Genomic DNA, 20,761 nt, shown 5'->3' with positions numbered 1-20,761 from the left:
AGTTGAGAACGACAGGGTGTTGTCCAGGATCACGCCAAGGTTCTTAGCACTCTGGGAGGAGGACACAATGGAGTTGTCAACCGTGATGGCGAGATCATGGAACGGGCAGTCCTTCCCCGGGAGGAAGAGCAGCTCCGTCTTGCCGAGGTTCAGCTTGAGGTGGTGATCCGTCATCCACACTGATATGTCTGCCAGACATGCAGAGATGCGATTCACCACCTGGTTATTGCGGCGGATCAATTGCGGCGGATCATTTTAGAAAGAGAGGGTCCAGATTGTCTAGCCCAGCTGATTTGTAGGGGTCCAGATTTTGCAGCTCTTTCCAAAAATCGGCTATCTGGATTTGGGTGAAGGAGAAATGGGGGAGGCTTGGGCAAGTTGCTGTGGGGGGTACAGAGCTGTTGACCGGGGTAGGGGTAGCCAGTTGGAAAGCATGGCCAGCCGTAGAAAAATGCTTATTGAAATTCTAGATTATAGTAGATTTATCAGTGGTGACAGTGTTTCCTAGGCTCAGTGCAGTGGGCAGATGGGAGGAGGTGATCTTATTCACTTTACAGTGTCCCAGAACTTTTTGGAGTTTGATCTACAGGATGCAAATTTCTGTTTGAAAATGCCTTCCTAACTTTCCTAACTGCCTGTGGGGCTTTTCGATGCTAATGCAATACGCCACAGGATGTTTTTGTGCTGGTCAAGGGCAGTCAGGTCTAGAGTGAACCAGGGGCTATATCTGTTCCTGGTTCTACATTTTTGGGATGGGGCATGCTTATTTAAGATTGTGAGGAAAGCAGTTTTAAAGAATAACCAGGCATCCTCTACTGATGGGATGAGGTCAATATCCTTCCAGGATGCCCGGGCCATGTCGATTAGAAAGGCCTGCTCGCTGAAGTGTTTTAGGGAGCGTTTGACTGTGATGAGGGGTGGTCGTTTGACCACGGACCCATTACGGACGCAGGCAATGAGGCAGTGATCGCTGAGATCCTGGCTGAAGACAGCAGAGGTGTATTTAGAGGGCAGGTTGGTCAGGATGATATCTATGAGGGTGCCCGTGTTTACGGATTTAGGGCTGTACCTGGTATGTTCCATGATAATTTGTGTGAGATTATGGGCATCTATTTTAGATTGTTGGATGGCCGGGGTGTTAAGCATATCCCAGTTTAGGTCACCTAACAGTACAAACTCTGAAGATAAATGGGGGGCAATTAATTGACATATGATGTCCAGGTTACAGCTGGGGGCTGAGGGGGGTCTATAACAAGCGGCAACAGTGAGAGACTTATTTCTGGAAAGGTGGATTTTTAAAAGTAGAAGCTCGAACTAATGTAACCTTATAGGACCATTTAGACCAATAGATAGAGAGGGATGGATGGGAGAGAGCTGTTAAGTTCGGACTCCCCTTTATAGATACATTATTGTAATTATAAGGCACTTGGGGTTTTAATCTAAGTGAAGTGCTTTGGGGAGATAAGGCAGTGGACGGGCAGAGCGGAGGAGATACCTCTCTAAAACTGCCTTTGAATGAGATGTATGGAGGGGAGCGGATGTGCATCCACAGCACATCGTGTCGGCTTTGTCTTAAAGCCTCTCTCTCCATCTCTCTCATTCCCTCTCTCTCCATCTCTCTCATTCCCTCTCTCTCCATCTCTCTCATTCCCTCTCTCATTCCCTCTCTCATTCCCTCTCTCATTCCCTCTCTCATTCCCTCTCTCATTCCCTCTCTCTCTCTCATTCCCTCTCTCTCATTCCCTCTCTCTCATTCTCTCTCTCTCATTCTCTCTCTCTCTCTCTCTCTCTCTCTCTCTCTCTCTCTCTCTCTCTCTCTCTCTCTCTCTCTCTCTCTCTCTCTCTCTCTCTCTCTCTCTCTCTCTCTCTCTCTCTCTCTCTCTCTCTCTCTCTCTCTCTCTCTCTCTCTCTCTCTCTCTCTCTCTCTCTCTCTCTCTCTCTCTCTCTCTCTCTCTCTCTCTCTCTCTCTCTCTCTCTCTCTCTCTCTCTCTCTCTCTCTCTCTCTCTCTCTCTCTCTCTCTCTCTCTCTCTCTCTCTCTCTCTCTAATCGCTAAGGTAGAAGTCCACTCTGACTTCTCAACATCTCACTCACTACAAAGAGATGTAACATAGTAAGAGTCAATTATATGACATGTTTCAAATTCTAACGTTAGCTAGGTGGCTAAGTCTCTAATGCTAACATTAGCTAGGTGGCTAATGTTAGCTAGGCTAGGGCTTAGGGGTTAAGGTTAGAGTTAAGGTTCGGAGTTAGGTTAAAGAGTTAAGGGTTAGGGTTAAGGGAAGGTTAGCTAACATGCTAAGTAGTTTAAAGTAGCTAAAAAGTAGTAAGTAGTTGCAAAGTTGCTATTTCACTAAAATGCTAAAGTTGTCTGTGCTGAGATTCAAACACGCAACCTTCGGGTTGCTAGACGTTCACGTTATACGCCTACCCACCCAGCTCGATCGTTTTTGCCATAAGTAACCGTCTGTCTTATGCAACTATACCAAACGTAACATATCATAATTTGAGTGTCCCAGATTTACATTTAGTATGTTATGTCTAGTCTATAAGACTTGGCTGGCTGTTCTAGACCTTGGCTCAGTGTTAGTCCTGGAATTCACAAGTGTCTCATCTACGGTCAACTTAGATTTTTAGATCAAAATTATTGAGGGAGGACCTGATCCTTGATTAGCAACCCCATCACAAGTTGCTTTGTGAATAGGTGAAGGTGTCTCAGTTGATTTGCAGTGAGTGAGATGTCAGAGTGGACTTCTACCTTAGCAATTGGAGAGCTTTAGGGGCAAGGTTGGAACATGAACTTCTACTGTCTAGATGCATTTTGTATAAAATAGCCTCAAAATAGCCTGTTCTTTTCTTCCTCTGTCCTCCTCCCCGTAACCTTTCACTCCTAAGTGCACTCACCCCAGGCCCCAGAACAAACTGACATTCTCTCTTATCTCTCATTGCCACTCTCTCCATTTCTCCATCTCTCATCAGCACTTCATCTACAGGGGGTTCATCCCTCGCTCCACATTGTACTCCTCCTTCACTCTTCCCTTTTCCATTACTTTTTCATTCCTTTTCTGCCTCAAGTTCTTACTTCCCTCCCTCCTCTCTCCACTCTTCTCCATCTTCCTAGCGACCCTCCCTCTCCCCATCCCTTCTTCCACAATCTCCCTCCACTGCTGCAATCCCTCCTCTTAAACATCACAAAATACCCTCCTATCCCAATCCAGCCCTCTCTCCCTCTCTCCCTCCCTCTCCATTTATCTGTCCCTCCCTCTCTCTCTCTCCCCTTCATCTCACCTCCAGCCACTCAGCGCTCCCTCTCCCTCTTCAGCAGCACCGCCCGCTCTCATTCTCTTTCTACCTTTTTCTCTCTCTCGCTCCCTTTTTTTCCTATCTCTCCTTCTCTCTTTGGCTCACAGAAGGTTCCCAGGCTCCTGGTCCGTCCTTTCTGTCCTTCTGCCCGTCCGCCTGACCGTCCGACGATCCCACTGAAGCTCCAGCACCAACCGGGACCCAGACTCTCACAAAGGTAAGAAATAAGGGAAGATGAGAGGGGCTCTGCTTCCCTCAACTATCACTGATGCTGGAGGCAGACAGGACGAGGGAAAGAAAGGGAGAGGGAGTGGGGAGAACCAGAAATGAGAAGAGATGAAGTGGAAAAAGAAGAGGGAGAGAGGAGTGGAGAGGAGGGGCGGTAATGCAGTGCACTGTTACTTGTGAGAAGAGAGGAATGTAGAAAGAGATGTTCCGACTGAAATTAGGTGTCTTGAGGAAACTGTCTGAGAACAGAGAAAGAGAGACCAGTTTGATGCATGCAGCGGGCAGAATTGCAGAAAGGGAGAGAGGGATGGAGAGGGATAGAGAGAATGTCATGAACATGTTGGTGTATCAGCTGTGCTGCTGCAGAAAGCAGAGGCAGCTCTGCCTCTCCGTAAAATCCCATTCACAAACAAGAGCTGAACTCTGGCGACTCCGATTAGTCCCCGAGCGGTGTGTGTTTGCTTCAATGTGTGTGTGTGTGTGTGTGTGTGTGTACTGTATTAGAGAATGAGATTGAGTAAGGGTGAGAGGGAAAGAGGGAAAGCGGGAGGGAGAAGGGGAATAGAAAGTCTATTAGATAGCTCTTCTGTGGGTCTGGTGCTAATGCTGTGCTTGAGCGGCTGCTCCGGCAGCACACACCATGCAGACTAACAGAGAGAGATGAACTGAGTAGGCGTGTACACTTTAATACAAGATGTAATGTATTGAGGAAGGGGGGGGTCCAAATGGAAATAATGAGTGATGTCGCCGGTGTGGGTTGGCACGCTTGTCATAATGCAGGCTATAGATACAAAGACGATCAGTGTGACTTTGCGACAGACTTTGGGACACTTTCCCTCCTCAACTCCTCCCTCCCCTTCCTTTCCCCTACTCCCCTACTCCCTGATTGCCTCATCTCTCACTCCAGATTGCTCCCCTTTGATAACATCTGTAGAAACAGAGCGGCACTCCTGGCATGCAAACAGCAGCCTGTAAGAGTGACGTTACATTTCTGGGAAACAGTCGTTGGTGCGGCAAAGTACGGGCAAACCTGAAGTACATATGGGGGGAGGAGAGAGGAGAGAGGGGAGAGAGAGAGAGAGGAGAGAGAGGAGAGAGAGAGAGAGAGAGAGAGAGAGAGAGAGAGAGAGATGGAATGAGAGAGAGAGATGGAATGAGAGAGAGAGATGGAATGAGAGAGAGAGAGAGATGGAGAGAGAGAGAGAGAGAGAGAGAGATGTGTGGAGAGGTAGGCGGTAATGCAGTGCACTGTTACTTGTAAGAAGAGAGGAATATAGAAAGAAATGTGTAGAATAGAGAAAGAGAGAACAGTTTGATGCATGCAGCGGGCAGGAATGCAGAAAGGGAGACGGAGAGAGATAGGGATTGTAAGAGAGAGGGATAGAGCGAATGTCATGAAAATGTTGGTGTATCAGCTGTGCAGCTGCAGAAAGCGGAAAGCAGCGGCAGCTCTGCCTCTCCGTAAAATCCCATTCACAAAAAAGACCTGGAATAGACTTTGAATTGACGTCGGTTCCCAGTGTGTAGAAAGATACTTCTTTCCCCTGCTCCATCCATCCTCCATCTCTTTTTCACTACATATAGTATCTCACACCCCATCACTCCTCTTTCATTAGAAGTGAATGTGAGGGGTGTGATGCGTGACTCTAGTCTATATCATCTCATGAATTTCTAGGGATTCACTGATTTAGAGGCGAGCGGCTCTTTGGAGTGTGAAATACGACCTTGTGAAATATACCGCCGAAGTGTCTGTCGCATTTGTGGCAGCTGGGATCTGCTGGGATACCCAGTACAGCACAGGACAGGAGTGATGGGGGTGTGCACGGGAGCATGGTGGAAGGGTGGGACTCTGGAGAAATTTAAGGGTTGTGTCAGTGCGGGTAACCGAGTTCTTGTGTGGTACACCTTCTGCTTGGTGGCAGCTATGTGTTCATGGGTTCAGCCTCTGGTTTGGTTTGCCGCTGCAGTGTGTGTTAGAGTGACTTTCATCCTCCTTCTTCTTGAGGTGTCTCTCCACAAACCCTGTCTAAAATAGTGGAGTAATTCAAGCATGTTATTGTGTGTGTGTGTGTGTGTGTGTGTGTGTGTGTGTGTGTGTGTGTGTGTGTGTGTGTGTGTGTGTGTGTGTGTGTGTGTGTGTGTGTGTGTGTGTGTGTGTGTGTGTGTGTGTGTGTGTGTGTGTGTGTGCGTGTGTGCAAACAAACCGGACCAGCCCAGAGCAGGCATTCTTCAGCGCAATGTAGCACCGCAGTTAATGAAGCATATCTCATCCCCGATCCCTGTCTCTGATTCAGCCACGGGCAGATTAATGACACCATGGAACGTGGATGGGATTAGAGTACCAATCCAACAGAGATGATCAATCTAGCCTGCTAGTACCAGTGTGCCAGTGCCAGTTTAGCATCCCCACATATATCAAACTACAGATCTACTTATTATCTATATATTTTCTACAATTCCACATAGACGTGTGTGGGTGCCTTTCTGTGTGTGCAGCGCACGTATGTTTGAGTGAGTTTGAGTGAGTGGGTAGCTAGCTGGGTGCCAGTGGGTGAAAGAATAGGAAAATGTCATGATTACTTGGAAGAAGAGAAATTTGTTGTGTGGGATTGTGTAGGTGAGAGGTTGTTAGATGTTAGATAGGACCAGCTAATTGTGTGCGGACGGATCCAGAGTGCGTGTTTGAATTTTTACGTGGGCAGCCTCAGAACTGAACTGTATGAAACTAATGCACAGCTGCGTTCTACGGTCCGAAAGGCATCACTCGCAATTCAAAAACACACCCACAACTACACTCTTAGAAAAAAGGATTCCAAAAGGGTTCTTCGGCCGTCCCTATTGGAGAACCCTTTATGGTTCCAGTTAGAACCCTTTTTGGTTCCAGGTAGAACCCTTTTGGGATCCATGTAGAACCCTCTGTGGAAAGGGTTCTTTATGGAACCCAAAGGGGTTCTTCAAAGGGTTCTCCTATGGGGACAGGCAAAGAATCCTTTTCAGTTCTCTTTTTCTAAGAGTGTACAGAGATGTGACTATAATATGTAGCTTCCTCCACTTAAAAGGCTACTTGCAAGTAGCCACATCCATAAAAAATATATTTTTTAATGTGCATTTCTGATAGATGAAATTGAATGAATTTTAACAAAGCTATTCTCAATTTGCATTGATAGATTTTGACAGTAAAAACAGGCAATTAACACAGAGTTAATCGACCTCCGGTGCAGAGCGTTAATTAAAAAACAGATCGCCATCATTATAAAGAGGAGAATAAATGGGGGGACGAGAAAGAAAAGAGTATTTTCCTCTCTCTTTGCTGAAGTGGCAGGCTGTACTTATACTGTAAGGCAGTGGCGGTCGGTGCCATTTAAGATAAGGAAGGGTCTTTTTTTTTGTGAGCATGGCCTTCTTTCTATTATAGCATATTGGATGACTGTCATTCATATTCCATTCACTCAGCTCAATATATCATTGATAGGTTTAGGCTAATACATAATTCTCAAATTTTCCCTATACCCATCATGAGGATGGTACAACCTAGCCTATGAATTAAAGTTTACAACGTAGGTGCACACAGGTGGAGGGAAACATTTGAGATGACAGACAGTGACACATTCAATACCGTCTTGCACGCTCTTGCCTGCATCTAGCTGATCTAGGGTGTAATCATTAGTTCAACAGTTGCAAACGTTTGCATTCTTTTAAGAAACTTTTTTTTCAACAGAATCAGCAGAATGAATACACCCCTGATCATGCATAAACACAGTTCACTTTCATAGCAGCCACGTTGTATTCCTTCTTGCATCCATGAACTCTCCTCCTCTTACCCTTTCCCTTTGTTTGTGGACTTCAATGCACAACAAATCAGCTGTATGTGACCAGGTGAAAAAACCTTTTCAAGCCAAACCATATCATAACCTCTACACACAGCTTGCATCGATGTCACCATATTAGCTAAATTAATGTCATAGTCAACATAGCTAATAGAACTAATGTGTTAGTAAACCCGCTACAATCATGCAGTAACGTTACAGTCTGTAAGTACAGTCAGTAAGTACAGTCAGTAAGCAGCTCACCTTGACATGGAAGAGTTCCAGTGTTGTGTTGGCAATTCATAGCCAGCTAGCTAAAATAGCGTCCCTCTGTTTGAGCAGGGTATTTGAGTAGGCTAAACTAGCTAGCTGCACTTGCTAGCTAAGTAAGTGAAACAGATTTTTTTTAAATTATGAAATCTCTCTCTCTATCTCTCTCTCTTGCTTATCCTTCATTTAGGAATAAACCAGAGGAGGATGGAAGCTAGCTGTCCTCCGGCTACACCATGGTGCTACCCTACAGAGTGTGGTTGAGGCTACTGTAGACCTTCATTGCAAAATAATTTTTATAAATTATTTGGGGACATTTGAATATATTTAGTAGAGATTGATCTAAAAAGGATAACTTTTTAAACGTTTTACAAAAAAAAAAAAAATCACTGGGTAGGATGGTTCTCCTCTTCCTCCTTTGAGGAGCCTCCACTGCTGTAAGGAGTGGGAAACTCAGAAGCTGCTGCCTGCCTGCCTGTCAGCATTGTGGGGATTGATCCCAACAATGCTGCCTGCCTGCCTGTCAGCATTGTGGGGATTGATCCCAACTTAGTTTGACACTCATGACAATTCATTTCTGTGTTGAGACACACTCTTGCATTAACCCCCACTTGTGCGCACACACACACACACACACACACACACACACACACACACACACACACACACACACACACACACACACACACACACACACACACACACACACACACACACAGACACAGACACAGACACAGACACAGACACACACACAGACACACACACACAGACACACACACACACACACACACACACACACACACACACACACACACACACACACACACACACACACACACTTATAAACCCATTCACCTAGATGCACACATAGCGAGAGGTCACACACACCGTTCCGGAAGAGGACGTTTAGTTTTTCCATTGCTCAGCAGAACAGCACAATACCATCTCCATCCCTCCATCCCTCCATCCCTCCATCCCTCCATCCCTCCATCCCTCCATCCCTCCATCCCTCCATCCCTCCATCCCCACCTACATAAACTCCCACGGTCAGGTCACCAATGCAATGCATTCATCTCTTGAACTTTGGCCAACAAAATTCACTTAGACATCATCCTCCAACTCATAATGCCCATAATGCTTTGGGGTTAAGGTTAGGGTTAGGGTTAGGGTAAGGGTTAGGGATAGGGTTATGTTTATGGTTAGGGGTTAGAAAAAAATGGATTTTGAATGGGACTGAATTGTGTGTCCCAACAAGGTTAGTTATATAAGACTGTGTGTATGTATGCAGTGTGTGTGTGTGTGTGTGTGTGTGTTACTGATCAGATGAAAGCACATGTGGGACCAAGTGTCATTACAGGGCTGGAAGTTGGAAGCCAGAGGCTGGAAGGGAGCCATACCTTTGAGTCACCTGCTAATAGAGAATTATGACTGTGGTGCTAATGTAGCCTGGTCCCAGATCTGTTTGTGCTTTTCCCTACTCCATTGGCATTCCATAAGGAGTTGGCAAGAGAGCAGAAACAGACTGGCTGCCAGGCTAGCGCTAATGATGCATGATGCTGGAACATCAGCTGTTGTTCCGTCTACATTTGCATCTAGATTTCCGATATTCTAGTTTTACAAACTACCTGTGTTATCGTGCAGTAAGTGTATTAATGTGTGGAGGGGGAAACTGTTGTATTGTTTTGATGGATGAGGGTTTTTTCTGTTGTTGAATATCCAGGCGCTGATGTAATTGCCACCACACCTGCAATACACTCGTTTTCTTGTATCTTCTTTTACTCTCTCTCTCTCTCTCTTCCTCTCTTCCTCACTCGTTTTCTCCCTTTCTCTCTATCACCAGCGCTCTCCCTATCCAAACGAAGGTGTGAAAAGGGGACACTTCCCACTTTGTGCCAAAGTTCAGTCGATCTATTTTAGAGATTTTGGCCATGCAATTTTTTTAAGGCCAACGTATTTTTAAACCGCCCGAGCCACAGAGGTCGCTGAGAGCGAATCTAACTTTAGTAGTGACACAGAGGTCACCGCAGCGCTGCAAGGAGTCAGGCCCAGCAATTAAAACCTCCACAAACTCCTAAATGAGATCATTAGTGTGATGGGATGGATGGAAGTCATCTGGGACGAGGCAGTGGAGACGAAAGTGGATTGAGATTTGTCTTTTTATGGGTCACGGAGGGAGGGAGTTTTTGGTGAAGTAAATGGGATGATAAAGCAACGTTATGACCTATTTTGATGCGGTGTGACTTAAGGTCCTTACTCTTTTGGGAGAGTCAGTGGATGCGGATGAGATATAGACATAGATGTACACACGTACACACGCACAGCACAACAAATGACGCTTCTTACCCAACATCATTTGCAAAAGTGTACTCCTGCTCTGTGTCCTTTAAACAGCATCCCCCTGCACCGCAGTTCATCGAAGTGAGACAGGGGGCACTGTTTCACAGACAAGTGGATGAGTAGATGGAGATACTGCTGCATTCCCTATATGAGGTCTCAAACTTCTGCTCCATCTCCTCCTGAGGTTTCTCATGAACCCGCCACTTACCGGCTACACAATTAGTCCCTTACAGAAGACCGCTGCCTGGTCCCTGGCAGAACAGTTCAATCTTAGAACTACTGTTCTCTACTCCCTGCATAGAGAATAGATGCCAAGAAAGAACAACTTAGTGGGCAAAAGTGCAGAAGTTACCAAACTCTATTCTATTCCGTTCCAATGTGTTGTATTCTATTCCTAGCAATGACTACGATGACCAGATGTCATTGCATTATCAGTGTGATACAAGGGATAAGCAGGACTTGGAATATCATTCGTTGTGACCAATATTCATCATATTCCACATCAGCTGTCATATTATCATACATTCCTGAAAATGAGCGAAGAGGATGATGGACGTTTTTCTCCCCTCCTCTCTCCCATTGCTTTGCCGGCCTGCTAATATATTTTAGACGGGAGCTGGGAGCATTCCGGACTGGCCCCTGATCATCATAGAGATCATCTGAATGCAGGAAACATGCAATCCCGTCTGTGTCCGAAAATCCTCTATATCCCTACATAGTGCACTGCTTTTTAATAGAGCTCTATGGGCCCTGGTCAGAAGTAGTGTACTATCTAGCAAATAGGGTGCCATTTTGGATGCAATCGTTATGTCAGTGTGAGCAAGGGGCCTGCAGTATAGCCAGCGCTAAACGTCTCTGTTTATCGCTTATTACACTGATGAGCTTCATTCACTTGAATGTCATTCTCTATTTGGGAGTGTTAGGTTGAAGCCTTATCTGTGAATGGGCTTTGGTCATGATACTGTAGTACTGTAGATTCACACGCACACACGCACGCACGCATGCACGCACGCACACACACACACACACACACACACACACACAATCATACCGTGTGTGTGTGTGTGTGTGTGTGTGTGTGTGTGTGTGTGTGTGTGTGTGTGTGTGTGTGTGTGTGTGTGTGTGTGTGTGTGTGTGTGTGTGTGTGTGTGTGTGTGTGTGCCCAGTTGCCAACAGCCCCTTTAGCTCTTTCAGATTGTGTTAATCTCGCTCTATTTTCTATCTTTATGAATGACAACGCATATCGTTCCTTTGTAGAACCATGAATGTGTGCATCCCCTTCTCCCTCTTTCCTCTCCATCTCTCTCCTCCTCCCTACCTCTTTTCTGTGTGGAGCTGTGAGAGACACTCAACTCAGTTTGCCTCAGGCTCGGCCCCGGCTCCCACCAGCAGAGTGTGAAGACTGTGTCAGAGTAAGAGAGGAGAGCAGTAGAGGAGGAGTGGAAGCCCAGTGCTGGACTGGCTTTTATGGTGCAAGGTCAATGGAGGGTTTATATGGCCGAGCGTGCACACACACACACACACACACACACACACACACACACACACACACACACACACACACACACACACACACACACACACACACACACACACACACACACACACACACACACACACACACACACACACACACACACACACTTCTGCAAGACAAGAGGCGCTGTCAGGTGGCCGAGTTTCTGCTGCCACTACTGCTGACAAGGCAAGCCACTGCCAATGGGACAGGGGCTTCAGCTTCTCTCTTTGAATACACAGACACACTTCAACAATCTACACTGAAGCACACACACGGACACACGCACACACACCCTGACTCACTCACACACTCAGTAAAAACATGAGCAGAGGAATGTGCAGATCTGCGTGGATGGTGGGCACCCACCCAGTCACCCACACTGCACGAGGAAACACATCAAGAGCTAATGCAAATACATGAACACATACTCGATATCTGGTTTATATTTAGTCTGATGCAAACAACCACACACAACAAAACATATTAAAGTGACGTGATGTCATGTCAAAGTTCTGACAGATAGGCCACTTATGTAATGTACTACTTATTTGCCGATAATCCGTAATTACGATTTTGAGAGCTGTGCAAGAAGAAGACTGAATTACTATTACTACTGAGTTATTACGATAACAACACAATTATAGGGTTTTGGGCTTTTGTGTTCGGAGCCTGCAAGGACCATGGGTTAAATCCCAGACAAACAGAGAATGTGCTGACAATGTAACGCCCAAACAAATTGTATGTTCAACAATTTTAAGCAGCCCACGACTGTGACTTTAAACCTTGTCTCCCTCTTCCTTCATCCCTCTTCTAGCCCTCCCCCCCCTTCCTCCCCTCTATCAAAGACTAGCGCAGAATACAAATTGTGTTGCGCTTTAGTTTTTTGGTACCGTAAGCCTAGGGCATGAGGAGAATGGGGAATAGAAGTGAATCTGTCCCAGGAAGAGAAAGAAAGGATCCAGCACAATAGAGAGGCTTAGACCAGCCTGATGCAGACAACGAGCTGAGAGGAGAAGAAATGAGAGAAACAGAGAAGAAAAGAGCAAGAGAAAATGGGAAGAAGGAGGAGGACCGTCGAAAGGGAGGTGCTGGAGGGCATGCGAGAAGAAAGAAAGAAAGAAAGAAAGAAAGAAAGAAAGAGAGGAAGAAAGAAACCGATGAGAAAAGGAAAATGCAAACCAGAGACAGAGGAGAGGAGCCAGAGGAGCGAGGGATAAAAGACAAGAAAATAAAGGAAGATGAAGGAGTGTGTGATGGATGGACAGGCACTGTTCTGCGGATGTACGAATCCTCAGCCTCAGCACCATGCTAGTTGGCTAAGTGATACACAGGACCCTGATATCCAGCCCCTCCCCATAGTCTCTTTCTCTCTCTTTCTCTCTCACTCCTCCCCCAGGATCCTCTGTCACCCTCAGTGGCCATCAAAACCCATCAGACTCATCCTGGACAGGCCTGGCTGCCACTCACACTATACTAAAGGAAACAGGAATCCCCTTCATACACTTAGACACACACACGCACACTTAGACACACACACACACCCAAACACACACACACACACTCCTGACACCACCATGACCTCTTTTAGCCTCCTTTGTTCACTACAGTGGCCTGCCCCTGTGGATACTGCTCTCTCTCTCTCTCTCTCTCTCTCTCTCTCTCTCTCTCTCTCTCTCTCTCTCTCTCTCTCTCTCTCTCTCTCTCTCTCTCTCTCTCTCTCTCTCTCTCTCTCTCTCTCTCTCTCTCTCTCACGCGCACACGCACGCACACGCACGCATACACTCAATCCCAATCACAAACACACACACACAGCATTGGGGGCGAAAACATCTGTCTCACTTGATTTAGTGTCTTTCTCTACACACAAAGGAAAATTGGGGTGAACAGTAGAGTTTTATAGTTCAGAAAAAAAATAAGCCCTTACATCACACCGTGTAAGGCACTCATGCTTGAAAGGGGCTGTGGTTTTTGTCCTTGCAGATAGTCCCTCTTAGTAGTGGAACCTATAGGACACTTTTTATGGTGTGAATAGCTATCTGTAAATATCACGACAATCTAACATTGACTAGTGGAATGCAGTCATATACATATTGTCCTTGAAGGTACAGAAGGGGTTCAATACCGAAAGAGCATTTCCCATCCCTGCCCATCTGGCAGTTGTCACTCGAGACTCAATCAAACGCTCTTAGCATATTTGGAGGGGGAGCCAATTTGAACCAGAGGCGGCTGGTGGGTGAATAAATAAGAGGAGGGCTCATTGTAATGGTTGGAATGGAATAAATGGAACGGTATCAAAAACAAGGAAATGTGTTTGATACCTTTCCATCCATTCCATTGCAACTATTACGATGAGCCCATTTGTTGGGAGTTGTTCCCATGTGGTGAATTGATGCTCAGTTCAGAGTTGTTCAGAGTACTCCTGCCCCCCTGCTGAGACGAGACTTGTCACATATGTTGGGTGTTAGGCTCCGTGGAGAGAGGAAGAGCACTACTGACTGTCCATAAACCCTTCACTGCCAGTGGATTACCATAGACTTCAACGTTTTACCCATGATCACAGAATGTGTGTGTTTATATGGGAGATCACATGTCATGATGTCATTACCAATAAAGGCAAATAAAGACCCATCAAATCAGATGAAGTAGCAGTGGAATAACATCACAGGAGCACCTAAATATAAACAATACCGGCACCCAAAATGAATTCCCGGAACCTGTTTCAGTCCAAGTCCAGCACTGCATGACAGTGATGGAATAGTCTTAAGTGTTATTGGAAATAGTGGCTCTTAAAAAAAAGTTGAGTTGAGTAATTAACGTAATAAGAAAAAATCCCCACCAAAATCCGTCTGTTTAAGCTAGAGATATCTGTTTGGTATGGGCTGCGTCTCAATCCACCACATCCGCCGATGTCCGCCTTCCACAACCACGGTGGAAAGTGGCAGAGCTACAGCTTTGTTTGTCAGACCAGGAGACATCCCGAAAATCGATCCTCTCACAAAAATGGGACTCGTCTCATGGGACTCGTCTGAAGTCGGTGCCGCCAATGTGCCAACTTCTGTCTGTTGCGCCTGAACAGTTTGGGCTAAAAAACAACTATGATCTCACGGGACTGTTCTGAAGGTACTGGTTAAATTGCTCATTTGCATGTCACGTCAATGATATCATGTCACCATATGGGACTGTGGGTCAATTAACCTTGTCGGAGTGGGCACCCTGATTCTAGTTTGTGAGCTAGGCAAGCTACTGCCTGGGAAGGTCTCCCACTCAGAAGTACGAGATGGGGAGGGGGCGGGGGTTGGTTGACCTGAGGTCTCCACACTGGAAGCCTGAGGTAGAGGGAGTGGAGGAATCTATTAAATAGCACACCTCTATCTTTGTACAGTACTGCAATTAGTAATGCAATTAGTTGTGCAATGTAGTTTGTGTGTTTCTTGTTTGAAGTGCAATAGTGTAATTATCAGGTTCTCTTCTTTATTAGTGTGTTATCCTATTTGTGTATTTGTATGATATAGGATTTGTGCTTTTTGTTAGCTATAGGGTAATAGTGTAATAATTTGATTATGTTCTTTATTTGTATTTATATACTACAATTAGTTTTTTTTGCCTTTGTTACTTATTTTTGTATATATTTTTTATATTTATATAGTTTTAAATGTTATGATTATTTATACGTCTGAATAAAAATTACAAGTAGTGCAGAATGGTGTTTTTTTGGGGGGGGGGGGGGGGGGGGTTGCCCAGGGAGCCATACAAGCTAGAACCGCCACTGGCAATAATGAATACGACCCTGATGTTATTTAACGTAAAGCCACTGACTCTCTGCCAAGGTACATCTGGTCCTCATTGTTATTATTATATCTAAACCACCTGGAACAGAGGGGGCAGGAGCCAAATGATACAGTCATGATAATGGATTGAGAGAGAGAAACACAGAGAGAGAGAGAGAGAGAGAGCGAGAGCGAGAGGGAGAGAGAGAAGTGAGTGTCAACATGGCTGGCAGACAGTCACATAATTTCTTAATATCTTAATCTCTGCTGTTTCAAGAGGCTCAAGAGAATCTCGTGAGAAGGCATTTGACAAATAGATAAAGAGCAAGCTATCAATGGAGAAAGCTAAAGAGAGAGAGAGGAAATATGTCACAGAAACCGGAGAGAGGGAGCCAAGGACTGGAGAGTTGCATGCAACAAACCAAAAACCATTTGGAGAAGGAGCAGAGCGGAATATATATATATATATATATATATATATATATATATATTTCTTTAATAAAGAGTAGCGTATTATTTAATAACTAAGTAGAGTCCTTCAAATGGGCTGATTAAACATGTACTCTAGCTAGCTAAGGCATCTGCGAGAAGAGACTGGTGATTCCACATGCATAACAGGCCCTTGACAGGGAGAGGGCAGGTGAGGTGCCTCCTGTCTGGCAGGTAGAATACTACTGAGCTCCACAGATTTCCACTCCATTTGAACAATTGACAGAAATACAGGGGGCAGAGGAGAGTAAAGGAGAGGAGAGGAGGTGGCACTCTTGCATTTCATTTGGCGCTGGTTGCATTTGGAGGAGCAGAGCGATGAGGAGAAAACTCAGCCAAGCCAGCAGCATGGCACCTCAATCACACCGTATCTATCTCTGCTCAGAGCAGCATCCACTGGGCCGTTACTGAAGCAGTTTAACTTATCAGCTCCCCTCCTCCGAGGCTTCCCTCACTTCCATTCCTCCCTCCGGGGCGCTGCCACCTCACAAGCCTCACAAGCCTCACACGCCTCTCCTAATTATGCCCCCCTGTCTGTCTCCCAGTATCCCCCTTCCTCCCCTCTCTCTCTCTCCCAGCCTCCCCCTTCCTCCCCTCTCTCTCTCCCCCCCACTCATCTTGTCAACTCCAATTCTAGTTCAGGTGGCTTATTGGCAGGGCCACTTCAGGTTAAAAACCAATGCTGGCATTCTGAGCAGATTCCAGTATCATCACGGCAACAGTAAATCAAGGTTGGTAGCAGAATGGTAACAGTGGCCAACTTCAATAGATTGTCATTGTTCTGAACCCTGGTCAGTTCCTTGGGATTACCCTGTTTAATTAGGGGCTGTTTCGAAATGCAAATAGCCAAGGTCATGCACGAGCACTAAGGCTGAGAACGATTGCCATTTATCAATGGTGATCTCCTACCGGTGTGTCTATGACACTCATTGGATTGTTTTATAATCACACTTTTTCTACGCGTATGAACATTCTGAAATCCGTTTGTAAATAGTATTTGAGATAAATTGATATATGAGGCCCCAGGTGATCCTTGTCTATGTTCTGTTGATTTACCCACTGCCTATGCTCTATAAGAGGAATGAGACATAGAGAAAGTACTGGTTAAAAAGTTCAAATGTCCTTACAACCCCCAAAAATATTTAGTATTTTGCCCTCAGTCTGATAGTCTTTATCATGTGTGTCTTTCACTAGTAGAAGAGCTTCTAGCCAAGCCTGGCTACAGATGAACTAGTCCCGTCTTTGTGTTCACATTCAAACCCCTCTGCCGATACCTGTGAGACTAAGATATAGAGAGAGAAATAGTGGAAGACATGAAAAAAAGTGAGGTAGAGCAAGCCAGTGGAAGGATATGAGAGAGAGACAGCGTGTGTGAAAGTGTGGGCATCTAAGTGCCTCGGGAGAAAGAGGCAACATTAGTATGTGAGTAACTGAACTGAGCACTCGTGGCTCTCTGCTCTAGCGTGATGTCTTTAAAAAGCAGGCTCCTTCTCAAATGCATTGTTGCCTTTTGGACAGTGAGTATAACCTCCAAGATAACTCATATCCTTTCACCAACCCGTAATTGTGTGGAACGAGTCACAATACAGTTTACAACTCAGTTAGTTATTATGCGTCTGTATTAACCAGGGTTGGGGTTAATTCCATTTAATTTCCAGTCAATTCAAGAAGTACAATGAAATTCAAATTAACTTCAATGCTTTTCAATTAGGAAACATTTGAACTTGAATTGGAGTTTGGTTCACTTTTTAGAATTGACTGAAATTGAAATTGAATTGACCCCAACCCTGGAATTAACCCTCCGACCCTACACTACACCACACTTGTCCCTCCTCTCCTCTCCTCTCCTCTCCTCTCCTCTCCTCTCCTCTCCTCTCCTCTCCTCTCCTCTCCTCTCCTCTCCTCTCCTCCCTAGGCGACGTGGACCCATCCTACTTGTTAACACGACAGTGAACCTCATCCTACATTGACTCACTGACTTCTGACCCGAGGGGAACCAACAGGGTCATGAACCATCCTCATCATATACTGTAGGCAGGCCTATAATGTGTCTCTCTATGACTCCGTCTCTCTATGACTCCATCTCTCTGTGTAGGCAGAAGAAAACACAATGTACTGGCAGAGAGAGAAATATACACGGCAGGCATAAAAAAAATAGCCTACAGTGGCGCGATAATCTAAGAGTGAGCACTATCGGGTCCTTGCTCGCTAGCTGCTGACAGTATGGGCGTAATATCAAACCCTAGTCCTTCCTCTGACCGTCAGGCTCTGTGAAGCATGAGAGGGTGTGAGCGGGTTTAAAGCTTGATCAATAGCTCGACCTTTGGGCCGATATGGCTGAATAGTATCCGTTACTCTCCTGGGACTCTGCGTTCGTTCGTTTGTTCAACGGGCAGAATCAAAAAAGTTGCGCAAGCCAGGCGAATGTCAATGTTCTTGACTTCCAAAAAGAGTGTGCATGTGTGTGTGCATGTGCACGTGTGTTGTGCATGTTTAATAGTGCTCTCTGTCATCTCCGAGAACAAAGAAAGAGTAATAGAGTGGACAGTAAAAGGACATAAGAAGATGGCAGAGAGAAAGAAAAAAAGAGAGAGAGATGGCGATAGAAAGGGAGAATGTGTGAGAGAGAAAGAGAGAGTTGAAGAGAAACCAAATACTTTAACCATATACAGTACATTTGGAAAGTATTCAGACCCCTTGACTTTTTCCCAATTTTTTTTTACATTGCAGCCTTATTCTAAAATTGATTAAATAAAATAATGTCCTCATCAATCTACACACAATACCCCTAAATGACAAAGTGAAAACCAAAATAACTAATTTCCATAAGTATTCAGACCCTTTACTCTGAGACTCAAAATTGAGCTCAGATCAACCCTGTTTCCATTGATCATCCTTGAGATGTTTCTACAACTTGATTGGAGTCCACCTGTGCTATATTCAATTGATTGGACATGATTTGGAAAGTCACACACCTGACTATATAAGGTCCCACAGTTGACAGTGCATATCAGAGAAAAAAACTAAGCTATGAAGTCGAAGGAATTGTCCGTAGAGCTCCGAGACAGGATTGTGTCGAAGCACAGATCTGGGGAAGGGTACAAAAAAACAAGATTCTCTGGTCTGATGAAACCAAGATTGAACTCTTTGGCCTGAATGCCAAGCGTCACGTCTGGATGAAACCTGGCACCATCCCCACGGTGAAGTATAGTGGTTGTAGAGCAAAGTACAGGGAGATCCTTGATGAAAACCTGCTCCAGAGCGCTTAGGACCTCAGACTGGGGCGAAGGTTTACCTTCCAACAGGACATTGACCCTTAGCACAGGGCCAAGACAACCCAGGAGTTGCATCGGGACAAGTCTCTGAATGTCCTTGAGTGGCCCAGCTAAGAGCCCAGACTTGAACCTGATCTAACATTTCTGGAGAGACCTGAAAATAGCTGTGCAGCGATGCACCCCATCCAACCCGACAGAGCTTGAGAGGATCTGCAGAGAAGAACAGGAGGAACTCCCCAAATACAGGTGTGCCAAGCTTGTAGCGCCATATTCAAGAAGACTTGAGGCTGTAATCGCTGCCAAAGGTGCTTCAACAAAGTACTGTGTAAAGGGTCTGAATACTTAAAGTACAGTGCCTTGCAAAAGTATTCATCCCCCTTGGCGTTTTTACTATTTTGTTGCATTACAACCTAATTTAAATCGATTTTTATTTGGATTTCATGTAATGGACATACACAAAATAGTCAAAATTGGTGAAGTGAAAGGAAAAAAATTACTTGTTTCATAAAATTCAAAAAAATAAAAATGGAAAAGTGGTGCGTTTGCTATGAAGCCCCTAAATTAGATCTGGTGCAACCAATTACCTTCAGAAGTCACATAATTAGTTAAATAAAGTAAATAAAGTGTCACATGATCTGTCACATGATCTCAGAAAGGCCCCAGAGTCTGTAACACCACTAAGCAAGGGGCACCACCAAGCAAGCGGCACCATGAAACCCAAGGAGCTCTCCAAACAGGGCAGGGACAAAGTTGTGGAGAAGTACAGATCACGGTTGGGTTATAAAAAATATCAGAAACTTTGAACATCCCACGGAGCGCCATTAAATCCATTATTAAAAATGGAAAGAATATGGCACCACTACAAACCTGCAAAGAGAGGGCCGCCCACCAAAACTCACGGACCAGGCAAGGAGGGCATTAATCAGAGAGGCAACAAAGAGACCAAAGATAACCCTGAAGGTGATGCAAAGCTCCACAGCGGAGATTGGAGTATCTGTCCATAGGACCACTCCACAGAGCTGGGCTTTAGGAAAGAGTGGCCAGAAAAAAAGCCATTGCTTAAAGAAAAAAATAAGCAAACACGTTTGGTGTTCGCCAAAAGGCATGTGGGAAACTCCCCTTAACATATGGAAGAAGGTACTCTGGTCAGATGAGACTAAAATGTTGCTTTTTGGACATTATAGGAAAACACTATGTCTGGCGCAAACCCAACACCTCTCATCACCCCGAGAACAACAACACGGGGATGTTTTTCATTGGCAGGGACTGGGAAACTGGTCAGAATTGAAGGAATGATGGATGGCGCTAAATACAGGGAAATTCTTGAGGGAATCCTGTTTCAGTCTTCCAGAGGTTTGAGACTGAGATGGAGTTTCACCTTCCAGCAGGACAATGACCCTAAGCATACTGCTAAAGCAACACTCGAGTGGTTTAAGGGAAAATATTTAAACGTCTTGAAATGGCCGAGTCAAAGCCCAGACCTCAATCCAATTGAGAATCTGTGGTATGACTTAAAGATTGCTGTACACCAGCGGAACCCACTCAACTTGAAGGAGCTGGAGCAGTTTTGTCTTGAAGAATGGGAAAAAATCCCAGTGGCTAGATTTGCCAAGTTTATAGAGACATACCCCAAGAGAATTGCAGCTGTAATTGCAGCGGAGGCTCTACAAAGTATTGACTTTGGGTGGGTGAATAGTTATGCACGCTCTAGTTTTCCGTTTTTTTGGTCATATTTCTTGTTTTAATTCCAGGTTGTAAGGCAACAAAAT

General features: G+C 45.2%; 1 protein-coding gene across 1 annotated transcript in view; it reads left to right on the top strand.

The window, feature by feature from the left end:
* The first annotated feature begins 3,263 nt into the window (after positions 1 to 3,263).
* LOC129822421 (parvalbumin-7-like) overlaps positions 3,264 to 20,761 on the top strand; it is a 51,798-nt gene continuing 34,300 nt past the window's right edge. Inside the window, exon 1 of the mRNA XM_055880702.1 lies at positions 3,264 to 3,518. The gene's annotated coding sequence lies outside the window, so the exon portion shown is untranslated. The remainder of the gene's footprint in view (positions 3,519 to 20,761) is intronic.

This window comes from Salvelinus fontinalis, chromosome 2, assembly GCF_029448725.1.
Source record: "Salvelinus fontinalis isolate EN_2023a chromosome 2, ASM2944872v1, whole genome shotgun sequence".
Lineage (NCBI taxonomy): Eukaryota > Metazoa > Chordata > Actinopteri > Salmoniformes > Salmonidae > Salvelinus > Salvelinus fontinalis.
The sequence above is the reverse complement of the archived record's forward strand: the minus strand, read 5'-3'. Positions and strand labels throughout refer to the sequence as shown.